The 12,495-nt window shown below is 40.8% G+C and overlaps 1 protein-coding gene across 1 annotated transcript in view; it reads left to right on the top strand.

Moving 5' to 3' along the window:
* The first annotated feature begins 1,402 nt into the window (after nucleotides 1-1,402).
* The window catches only part of TRIM71 (tripartite motif containing 71), a 53,737-nt gene continuing 42,644 nt past the window's right edge, over nucleotides 1,403-12,495 (top strand). Inside the window, exon 1 of the mRNA XM_042817553.1 lies at nucleotides 1,403-1,457. The gene's annotated coding sequence lies outside the window, so the exon portion shown is untranslated. The remainder of the gene's footprint in view (nucleotides 1,458-12,495) is intronic.

Genomic DNA, 12,495 nt, shown 5'->3' on the forward strand with positions numbered 1-12,495 from the left:
GCGGCCGTTTCGGGAGCCAGAAAGGCATTGGAAGCTCTCGCCCGTGTTGGATAGTTGCCCCGCGGCACCGAGGAGAGCGGCGCTTGCCACGCACGTGAGCGGCCGGCGTTGCGGTGGCCGTGCTGGGGAGTTTTCCTCCGCACCATCCCGAGCGCTGGGTCGCCGAAGGGGCGGCTGCCGCTGCACCGCGCGCTGCAAGTGTTGTGAGTTTGGTTGGGACGTGGCTTCTTGCTGTGGTAATTTGAGACTTGGTTTTCCTCGGAAAGTGGGAAATGGCTGTTCGCTGTCCCCCCGTCTGCTCTGGAGGTCCAACCGGGGCGTGTTGCTGGAACTTTCTGGCACCTTGAGCGCTAAAAGCAGCTTCCTCCCGGCAGAGGACGGGGTGGGACGCCGCAGAGCTTTGTGTGGGACAGCTGCTCGCAAATGCCTGCGCTTATCTAACCTGGGGAGACGTGGGGATGCGCTCGGTTTGCACGGGCACTGCCCAGCTCCTCCAGTGCTGCGCTACCTCGAACTTTCTGGAAAGCTCAGGAGGAGCTTTTCTTCTTAAGAGTTGCCAGTGGCCAAGGAGAGAAAGTGAGTTCAGCAGATGCTGAGTATTCCCTACCACTCGTGAAAAGGAGTCCCTAGGCCGGGACCAGGTGCTTTGTTGTAGACTTGTGGAAAGATCTAAACCAGTAAGGGAGGAAAGGTGTTCCCATCTGGTGTAAACTGTACAGCTTCTCTAGAAGTGAAGACTTCCAAAGGAGACTCAAGACTTTAAAAGAAAGAAAAAAAAAAAAAAAAAAGCTTGCTTGTTTTTGTAACTGATGCTTTCTATTTTCAAAAGCGTGCTTGGAGAAAAAGGGTACACATCTCTTAGGATTGGTCTCGGATTGGTCCTTGTGTCCTGTAGACCGAGAAATTGTTTTAAAACAAGTGAGCACTTTCAAGCCTTCAACCCCTGTTGAGAAAAGCTTTTATCTGTGAATTAATCATCTACTGCTGTTCTTGATTGGTGAGTTTTGGTGGTTCCTTAATGTGGGTGCGCCTGATTAGTGTTTGCAAGTATTTATTATTAACTCGAGGGGAAACATTTGAGTGAGACTGTGACTGTAGAGAACAGTTTATGCTGTAAATCTTAATCACTTTTGCTGAAAATATAGGACAAGATGTACTATTTTTGAGAAGAGGTGGCTGCAAAACAGTGAGGGTTATTGCTTGTTTAATTCTAAGAATGCTATTTACAGCCTCATAAAAGGCATGATAATAGAAAGGCAGCCTTCCAGGAGACTACTTAAGTGATACCCTAAACGCACTATTAGACAGCCAAACAAAGCAAAGTCTAACCTAAAATGCATGGCTGGAATGGCAGCTTGGAACTTCAAGTCCTCGTAGTTTCTAATTGTGGCTTGCTGTATGAAGTGGACCAGCTGGTGACCGCATAGGATGTTTCCTCACAGTCCAATGTTCTGCAGGTAAGTTCAGGCACAGGCAGTGTCATGTGTAAGCTTATGAAGCAGAAGCTCTCAGCTGTGGAGCTCTATTTCCCTAGCATGCATCCTCCTCACCCTATATGAGATAAGCTGCAAAGAGCTTGACCTTGATTCTGCCATTTCTCTGGGCCAAAACAGTTGGTTCCCTTATCTTCCTCCTCTCAACATGACCTTCCAACATCACTGTTGCTTCCCACCTTTTGGTTCTAGTTTTGTCTGGTCTTTTTCCAAGTTCTATCTAGTTCCCATACCTTTCTTGCTACCACATCCCCATTTTTGGGATGCCCACAAGTGAAATAGGGAAACAGCACTGTGGATGGCTGCTTCCTGGGTGTTCTGAGTCTCGGAGCCGGACATGGGCATTTGCACCATAGTTATCCATACTTTCAGTGTACAAAAATGAGCGCTTATGCTCTTCAGTGGGATATCAGGAGTGCTCTGATTTGGTTCTGCTCTCATTTGAGCTCTGTGAGTGCCTACAGTCACTGGCAACTTGGCAGACTGACTTACTGTAACAGCAGTATTAAAGAAAATGAAATTCCAGGTGCTGGTTTCAGGGTGGATAGAGCCTGCAGGTACTACAGTGATGCATGAAAGGAAAGGAAGTAAACTCTGCTTCTGCAAAAAAGCAAAAGCTAAAGTTTCTATCTGTCATAAAGTTGCTCTTGAAACCTAGTCCAGTTCCAAGGCTTAATGTGTGGAACCTCCCTGCCTGATACAACGTCCTTTCAGGGCAGCCTGGAAAAGGCTTGATTTCAGCTGGATGTTACAAAGCGTTCTACAAAGGTAGCAACACTTCTGCAGCAACTCTGGAATCTTCCATGTGACTGTTCATTGTGTGGATGGAATTCTCAGTGCTGTAGTCGTGATAGAAGCCAGTAGAACTTCACCTTGGAGAGGATTCTACCTTAGTCTAATCCATAAGTGAATCAAATGTGCTGACTTTTGTCAGCGTGCCTGATTATTTCATATCTTGGAATGAAGGGTCACCTCTTTCTTTTTTTATAGAATCGTTGATCAGACTACAAGCCAAGTTAAATGCTCAGAAAGTGTTGGGATAGCTGCGGAATATTTGTTTGGGTGAAACTACCTGAATTCAAATGTCTTCACTGTTGCAAAGAGTGGGAAACACAAATCCCAAGTCTCAAGTTGAATAATGTGGGAGTTTCCTCAGTATCACTTGGTGATGCAACAGTGGTGGTTGGTCAAAACACTTTAATGGCAGACTTGTAACACTTGGGAGGGAAAGTGCAGAGCTGCCAGATCCAGTCAACTTAGTGGTCTGTGACCCCATAGTTCTCATATATTACTTTACGAGTTCCAGTTTGGGAGTGGTTTATAGACCACACGGCAAAACCTTGTAGCACCATGGCTTACCCCCACTTCAACAAAGGATTTTGAAATTATTTTTCTCCTTTTCCTTAGCTACACTGTTCTTTCCTTTTGCTTTCATCAGTTACAGCTTTGGTCAGGTTCTTTAATGATCAGCTTAATTCACAAACTCATTAGCGGTTTCTTATCAGATCAGTGATTTGAAATGGTTTCATGGGGATATACTGCACTTGAGCAAGGCTGGCTGAAATTAGATGGCTATTTTGAATTCTAGAGTTGCATATATTCCTAACTTGTCTCTTTAGATTACCAGGAAAAATTACATTTTATTGCCTTGCAGACTGTAAAAGAGACAATTTTTGTGTATACTTAGAGGGAGGAATTCAAACAACTGCCTGTGCAACTCAGGTGCTAGTCCTGGGTCATTGAATTGACACCTTGGCTCCTTTCAGCAGCTCTGGTTGCACAACAGGAGCAAGCTATCTTAATGTTTCATGGCTGCTCAAAGGAGAGCATCTGTCCTCTTCCCACCAGCCTTGCTTCTGTGCATTCAGCAGATGACTCTGTGAGTTACTTTAACCAGTTAATGTGGTAAATAAACTCTTCATTTAGCATTAGTGTATATTTATGTGAATCACGGGAGCCTGGCTAAAACTGAACTTCTGCAAGGGAAAAGGAGGAAGAGATTCTGGGAAGGAAGAGTAGGTTGGATATGGTTCCCTTTTGTGGTTTGCCATCATTGCCAAATGCTGAGCTTTCTGTATGGCACTCTATGCTGTTTCACCTTCACCCACCAGTTGCAATATATAATAATTAACAGTGGTGCAGCTGCTATGGCTGCTTTAGCTTTATAGGAGAACTTGCACATCAAGGGAATGTGTGTAGTGCCCAGTGTGTATGTATAAGAAATTGTGCAGGGTTTTTGCACAGTGCTGCACCCTTCATGTATCCTTTTTGCCATGTCTCTTCTCTACAGATATCAAATGCATATGCAAGCATCCAGTCTTTAGACAATATTTTGGGTTTAGTTTCTAACGCTTGTTTTCCTGTTCAGTTTTTATCCCCAGTGAAGAGAACAGAACACTCTTGGTTTAATCCATCATATATGGTCTATGTAATGTGGACTTGGTGTCGTTTGAATGATGAAGGACTTTTAAAATGTCTTAATTTTTCAAATGTACTTTGTTTGTTGTTTGTTTTTTTTTTTAACTTCCACGCAATGTTCAGGTACCTGTTACTAAACAGTTCACTTCTTAAATTACCCTGCATTGCTTTCCTTCAAGTGTTCAGCAAGTGTTTTAATTCCTTCAAGTTGCACTTTCCCTCAGCAAGCATTTTAACTCCTAGCTCTTCCTTGCATGAGAAGAGATTATTCTTCAACTGTTTTGTAAGAGGATGTTAACTTTACTGGGTGTGAAACAGGACTTAAAAAAACATTCTATGCAGAATCAACCTCTGTCTTCTTTTCCTCTACTCCAGTATAGCAGATATTCAAATTTCCTCAACATTTAGGGAAAAAAATACAGTGAAGTTTCTCCTGATGATAATCTGATATCGTTACACTCCTGGCCTAATTAAACATGACTTCAGACAGTTTCCAGTGAGTAAATTGGAAGGAATAAAAATGCGTTATCTATTTGAGGGGCTTTTACAAACTCTTTTTAGTGGGAAAAATTTTTCAGAAACTTGTACTGAGTGCAGAAGAAGCTTGCATACAGACTGCAGGGTGGATTTCTGAAATACTGAAAAAAAAAAAAATTCCCTTAACTTCAGTTTTATACTTTGAGGCTTCATTGTTTCAGTAATGTGGAAAGAAGGTCTGGCTGAATTTTATATCAGTTTAGAAAACAAGTTTTGTACCATGTGTGGAGTTTATCATTTCAGCTAATTCTTCAGAGCATGTAAACAAGCCTGCTAGACCACGTTTCCTTAGAGGAAAACTACCTAGTTCCTCTGTTCTAAAATTAAGAAGGTGCCATTCCTCTTTCAATACTGTCTTGACCCTGTCTCTTCCTAGTTCTCCTCCCGTGCTCCCTGCCTTCCTGCAGAGCTGTTGGTGTCTTTCCATCAGACAAAGAATCATGTTGAGCACAGACCTTAGGCTGTATTAACTATGCACTGAATCTGAGACTAATGCTACCAGAGAGAAGGATCCATAGAAGGGGTTTATCTTTGCCTGTAATGCATTTTCAACAGATGAATTAAAAATATGATCTTGGGTGATAAAAATCATCATGGTGTATTAAATAATTTTTAGGAATGCATTTATGTTATTTTAAGTTTTAATTGAAGTATAGAAATACTGAATGGGAATAGTTCAGCAATGCTGGGATTTTTCTTAATGGTAGTAAATGCATCATCCTACTTCTAAAACCTCAGGGTGTGTGTGTCCTTGTTCTATATGTTTTTTGTACATGGACTTGTCTACAGCTCCTCCCGTTGGAGGGCTGTGGGCTGGGATGGGTATCATCCTCTCACTAATGAGTTGTTTGTGCATCCCAAACCAACTTCAGAATCCACAGGACAAAGATGTAGTAAAGAATCACTGATACTGACTGTCTTCTGATCTTTACAGTGCAGTACCATTTGCAGCACTTCTAGATGTGTTCATGTTCTTACCCCTCCCATCTTAACAGCAGCAACAAAAAAACAACAAAGTATGTGGCAGAAGCCCTCGTTTCCTAAAAATGAGTCTAAGCTATTTCTCTCTTTCTCTCTTTTACCAGCCCCCAACAAAATAATGTTTGGTGACAGTTCCTATAGTGAATAGTCTTATTCATGTATTACAAATGCTGAACAGCTTTGAATGCTCTAGTTCTTCAGCATGAGAAGAAGTAAAATGTGGTACCCACACATGAGGCTTACAAAATGTATGTTTTGTGTTGTTCTGCCAGGCTGCATTTTACCTATGGATACATTTGACAAGAATTCATTTGTAGTTGCGTGCTCGCCACCAAGAAATGAGAGTTCCACTCCTCTGTTTCACTTACGTGTATAGCATTCATTTCTAAAACCTCAGGGGGTGAGCAATGGTAGCATGATGTCCTGTCCTAGCAGCTTTTCTACTTATGTAGGTGAATTACTATTTTTTGAAGAGGCTGAGTTTTCACATGGAAACTTCAGATGAGAAAGTTCTCACTGAGTGATTCTGCTTACTTAGCACCAGCACAACAGAATAGCACTAACTTGGAGAAAAGGGCTTATCATCCAGCAGCAGGTGGGCATCCTGAGGCAGTACTGTATTGCTAGCAGTGGCTGAAAATCACTGTTCAGTGTTGAATATTTAAAGTCTGGGGGCTAGTGAGGTATGCCTTCAGTAGTGCAGTGAAAATAGCCTATATTAACCAAGGAAATGTGAAAAATCTTACACCTTCCTGTAGTGACCTCAGTAGTTAAGTCTTTCTGTGTCAGTGACTATGGTAAAAGCATCATTAACTAAGGGGACACAGGTAAATGCCAATGCTGGTCTCTTTGCCAGTGCTTTCCAGGACTGTCAGATAACCACTGCTGCCCTTGGATCTCCAGGCTCTGGGGGGAGGAGAGGAGTGCATCCTCTTTATTGAGCTAAAGGTAATAGGTAAACTTGAGTTGCATCATCTTCCCTTTAATGTTGGTTTCCACGCATAAGCAAAATATGCAAAGGCATTTTGTCAGGTTCGCTAAGCCTTATCTCTTTCTACTTGTTTGTGGGTATTATGTGCTCATCCGTCCCATCCACATACATTATGTGGACAGGCAACACTGTAAATCACCATCTCCTGTAAATACTTCCTTTCCCTAGGTAAGGTACTGTCAATGTATGTAATGACCAAATGACATGCTCAGATGGGTTTAAATGCTACCTGGGACTGCCGATTTGGATATGAATCTTCAGTGGGGTTATCAGATGGTGCTTACAGCTTGTTGCTGTATCTTCCCCTTGACCCAGGCTGTCTTGGGTTCTGTTTGTACACTTGAGTATTTGCTGTCCAGAGAGTGGCAGGTGTGTGCCAGAGGACTAGTGTTATGCAGCCCTTTGTTCAGCTGATCTTGGTTAACAAAAGGCAAACTGTTATTTAGAGAAAAATGTTACCTATCAAACTTGAAAACACCATCTTTACTCTTCATTTCAGTGATTCTTATTCTGCATGGCATTCATATGGTCAGTTAAGTGACTTAAGTCTTTGTCAGCATAGCCTGAAGGCCATCTGCACTGTAGATGCCTTTAAGCTTTGTAATCCAACCTAGTGCTGCATCAAGGAGCTGTAGGATGCTGCAGCTCTCCAGTGGGAAGGCTGGAAGGAAGGCCTGAATAGCTAGCCAGAACTAGTCGGTACTGGTCTTTCAACTGACAAGGATACTATTCCTATTCTTCTGTAACCTTGACTAATGTGTTGTGTAACTGAGGGGGTAAGATAAGAAAGTTTATAGGGTTCTTCTGTTGCTGTGTCTCTTGTTCAGAAGTCAACTACAAAACTCTACAACGCTTTCAGTGCGTGTAGGACAGTGAATCTGTTACTTGGAGGAAGAACTCTGTTAGGAAACAAAAAGAACTCGTCTCTTTTTTTTTTTTTCCTCCTTTAAAAAAAGGAAAACCTGCTGGTAAAGGGTTAAGTCCCCCCCCCAGCAGTACCCCCGCCCCCACTGCTATATATGGTGTGCCCAAAGGCACTGGAGATTTAATACATTGAAGTTGGAGCGTGAAGGGGGTCTGCGGGCTGCTAGACAAAGTCACTCAAATTTCAGGAATACTTGATCCATACAAGGATGTTACTTGAGAAAGGCATGACTTCTCTGGAAGAAACTGGTTGCCAAATGAGCCAGCTGAGTGTGTCCCTGAGCAGAGTTTCTCTGGCTACATAAGCAAACTGGAAACCCAGTTTTCTTTAATTGATGACTGATAACTAACACGACTGAAGTTGCTGTGAGAACTATCTCCCTGCAGACAACAATGCCTATCTGTAGGGATAATGAAAGTGGATATGAGTGAATGCTCACACTGGAGTGTGAGCAGGCTTTGGAAACCAATGCAGATAACTAAATTCTCTATTGAGTTATACTGAATTAACTGAATAAAAGGCTGAACAAATGGCAGATATCATCCCCTACATGCACTTATCACTGTAGAAACAGCTGCAACGTGACAAAGGTGTCCCAGCGCAACACATTTGATGTTAACTTGTGCTGAACAGCTTTGGGTGTATGGACAAGCATTTTCATAGACAGAATGGACTATTTACTTATTTTAATTAAAAAAAAAAAACAAAAAACAAAAAACACCAAAAAACAACCTTTTTAAAGCAAAGCGAGAGCCACCAGACAGTGTTCTGGAATAGATAGCTTATTCTCTGAAAGAATTAAACAACAACATTACAGAATTGCAGAAAATGAGATGAAAGAACTAGAACAGTGAAGTCCCAGTCTTCCCAGTGCTGCTCATGCTCAACACAACAGCAACTGAGGATGAATTGTACCTGCTTTGTTTCCCCTCCTCCCTTTGGAGTACTGAGGAAGTGAATAGGCTAGCCATTAGCTCAAGGTTACAAGTGGTGCTAGGTGACCACGTCCAAAAAGGTAATAGCATGCCCTTTCTTAAAGTCTAGTTGAAGACAGTGTGTGTGTTAATTGACAGTACTGTTTTGTGGTAGCTCTTGCTCTTTTAGCATCACCTGTTTTCTCAAGGAGTCTGAGCCTCTTAGCAGAACAGAAATAACATCTGACCCTTGAGCTTTCTGTTGCTGAAGCATGACTCCTTTACTTGAATTACACTGTGACTGTAGGTGGTGGGATGGCTAGTATAGAGGTTAGTTAGTGGGCAGTCTGAGTAGGCTGCTGTGAATAGAAACAGCCTGGAGGGTCTTGAGCTGATTTTCTGCATATCTGGCTATCTGGCATGCTGCTGGAAGGCCATCCGCCCCAAACCTCAAGCCGCTCTTGAGATCTGCTTTTGTCAGGGAGAAGCTGCATACAGATTTGATATACTTACTGTATGTGTTTTAGATAGTTGTCACTTGTCAAAATAAATGTGATTTATCGTCATGTTATCTTTGTATCTTGTCAAAAAGCAGTTCACTAAGTACCTCTGAATCGGAACTCAAGAGGTAGCAGGTGAGTAAAGCCAGCTTCAGGAATCATAACTGCCCTAGTAAGTTACATTTGTACCAAGAGTAGAAAGCCTCTCAACTATGTGGGCTTGAAAGGAGGGCACAGAGCAGCCCCTCACTGGAGGAATTGCTGCAGTCTTAGGCAAAACAAGGTGACTGAATTATTCAGGTTTGGTTGCAAAGTATTTAAGCAACTATAGCCACGTAGGTTTCTCCTTACTTAACTCTCTTTGACTTTTCTTAGAAGATAATTGGTTACCACCAAAACATATGCCAGCTTAAGAATTATCACTGTTGCTATCTTGCGTTATTGTCATTAAAACAGCTCTTTTTACAAATAATAATTTACAAAGAGTTGAAAAGTTGGGTTCATTTAAACTTGTGGTGTCACTGTATATACTCAGGCATGGATGTGATCCAAAGGCTTTTCTTCTACTTGACCACTTCCATGTCAGTTCTTTTCATTACTTCTCATATGCCTCTGAGCCAATGAAGTGGGTTCAAGTAACATATAATTACAAGTTTACTGGTGCTCCTGTCTTTGTCTCTTGTCAGCAATGCCAAAAAACTTGTACACTGAGAGTAGAAATGGGAGAACCTTAGCCCTGACTTTCTTGTACTGGAACTTACGTTCACCTTGAACCATTCTTTCAGTTAGTAGCTTCATTTTGAAATATCAGCCCTTATGTGTGATGGCATTTAATCTGTCTACAGAAAGGATCATAATTTCTTCAATTGTTAAACAACTTAATAACTTCATTTTCATTGTGAAAACAATCTGAGTTTAGCATCTCTGTTCTGTAGACAACAACCCATTTTGGAAACCTCTTCTTAATGTCTGTGCATTCAGTAAAGAGGGCTGCTGAGAAGTTGAAGCTAACGAAGCCACTCAGTACTGTGGAGTTAAGGCAGAAGCTGCATTCGTCCTGGGGATGAAATAGTGTTTGATATGCAGTTAACCAGGTCAGTTGTCTCACTTGGCACAGGAATCTCTTGTCATCTGAATGAGTGCTTCCTCTGCTTCAGCCTCTTCCAGTCCATCTGTACATTCTGTATCTGATCGCTTCATGGCAAAAAGCAGCAGGGTGAACTGGCTCAAAGCTAGGAATAAGGAAGCAAATGCCAGGCTGACTCAACATTGGACGATGAATGTAAGAAAACACCACAGCTGAAAACGTGGTACAAAGTGAGGACGAAAAGTACCAACCAAAGTTCCTCATCTTTTGGCCCACACTTGCTCTCTTCACCTTCTTCCACAAATTCTTTCTCTTCTGCAAATCTAGCCACCCAAACATTGAAATAGAATTAAGACTCAAATGCTTTAAATAAATTTTTGTTCAAAGGCCATGATTTGCTTTTCATTAAAGCATTCTTGTGACTTGAATTTCTTATTCCTAGTTTTGGTCATTGTCTAAATATGGTACACAAATTCACTCCTATTTAGTGATAAGCATTAGTGAATTTGCCTTGATTTTACGTATTGTCAGTATACTTGTAAATAAATACAATTTTATGTAGTATTTAGAAGTATTTTCTAGCAGAGTAAGATTTTTTTTTTCCTTAAATAAAGGGTAAATTATATAGTTAATCTAAGAATAGTATATTGAGCCAGTGTCCTGTCAGAATTGCTGTTTGGTCTTCAGTGTGGATGTTCCTATACAATTATAGAATAAATGGTTTACATGGTGTCCTTTCTAATTAATTTGTATCCTAAATGAGCATGGGAAAGCCCTGAAGTGTGTCATATTCCTTGACACCTATTTTTCTAGCATGAGTAATAGCAAAAACATGGTCTCAACTGAATACATCCACAACGTGAAATTTTATCTTCTAATAGAAAACATTTTCATCTGTTTTTACTTTGAAGATTAAATTCCTTTTAGTGCCCTCTAAAGTGTAAATACAAAAGGAAACATTTCTCATAAGCTAGGGGGTAGATTAGAAAAAGGAAGTGTTTTATGTAAAAACAAACACCAAAACAAAGAATTGAGTGTAGTGATACTTCCCAGCTGAGATGACTGTGCTATCCAAATATGCTATCAGCAGGTGAGAGAGATTCAATGAAATGCTATGCTGTCTTGGAAATGTCGCTTATTCTTCCAGGTATTTTCTAGCATAAGAAAGAATGGTTCCAGAAATTAATGTGCATTTGTATGTAGCTTACTTTAGAATGAAAATATGCTGTACTAAAGAGAATGTACTTTTTATAATTCAGATCTGGTTGCCAGTTCTGGGGGAATTCTGAGAGTTCTGACAAATTGGCTTATTCCTTGCTTTGAGGCAGTTCACATTATGGCTTATAGTTTTCATAAGGAAATTTTAAGGTGTATATGTGTAAAGAAATAGTTGCCACCTGTGTTAGAGGATTCTCATATTAGAAATACTGGCAATTTTCCGTTTGGCTTCTGTGGCTAGACTGGGCTTGACAGACAGCTATATAGTTCCCTTCCCTCATAGACTGGGAGATACCCAAGGTGGCTTCCACAGCTGTAGATCTTGTTCTGGGTGTGTATATTCCAGTGAAGGAGCACATGCATCTTGGGTGATATGATGTGAAAAGATATGAAATACTACACATGTGGTCTAAGAAAGGAAACTTGTCTAACTCAGGCAAACTGCTGCCAACAGCTTACAAAGAGCGAATGGCTGTTGCTGAAATATTCTTTCTACTAAATCAGTGAGAGTCAGAATATAATGGTGTGGGTTCTTATTCCCCGTTTCATGTATGTTTCTTTCTGAGCAGGGGATAAATTCTTGCCGAATGTGTATCACATGACTTTTTTTCCACTACTATTAGATATGTCTAAATGCTTTTGGAAAGAAAAATCTTTACAAATCAAAGTTTAAACAGAACAACAACAACAAAAATAAGAATCAAAACCAAGCAAATGAATTCTCAAAATACCCTGCTCTCATGTGGTCAAAGAAGCCACTTCTTGAAGTAAGCTGAGTTGTTTCATGTTTGATCCCATATGGAGTTACGGAGAGAAACCATTCCTTGAGTGCTTTTGTTAAATAAAGCTGTTGCCATGAATTAAGCAACACTGCCCTGGAATGTTTCTGATCATGGTCTTGCAGAGCTTGTGACCTTTGCACTGAACATGTGAACTGAAACTTCATCTTCCAGTGTTCAATAACCATGTTAAAAATTTAGAGGTGAGGCAGTCTTGGGATTTCCTTAGGCTAGCTTAAATTCTGAGTGAAATTTAAGTACTGATTTATACAGTTCCTCTTCCTCTTTTGTAACTAAGTCAGAAACGAAAAAGCTAAAATCTGAGTTCTGTAAAACTGAGAATCATTTGTCAAGTTAAAACTGCCTTGACAACCTCTTAATTTAACAGCAGCTACTAAAACTTAAAATGCTGCCACCTCAGGCATTCAATTACTATAAACCTGGATGTTTGCAGTAATATACAACTACTGATACTTTAAAAAAAAAAAAAATTGCTTTAAATTTGATAGCTTCTTCAGGCTCATTCTTGATTAACTGCAGTGGGGAAGAAGAGCAGCTGAGAATCTGCATCTCCTTTGCTCTGTCACGACTTCAAGAAGCCGGACTTCCTACACTACAAGAACCATTCTTATTTTTCTTGTTTACCAGATAG

Source organism: Centrocercus urophasianus, unplaced genomic scaffold (genome assembly GCF_019232065.1).
Source record: "Centrocercus urophasianus isolate 14NV4802_14NV808 unplaced genomic scaffold, USGS_Curo_1.0 seq_16, whole genome shotgun sequence".
NCBI classification, from domain to species: domain Eukaryota; kingdom Metazoa; phylum Chordata; class Aves; order Galliformes; family Phasianidae; genus Centrocercus; species Centrocercus urophasianus.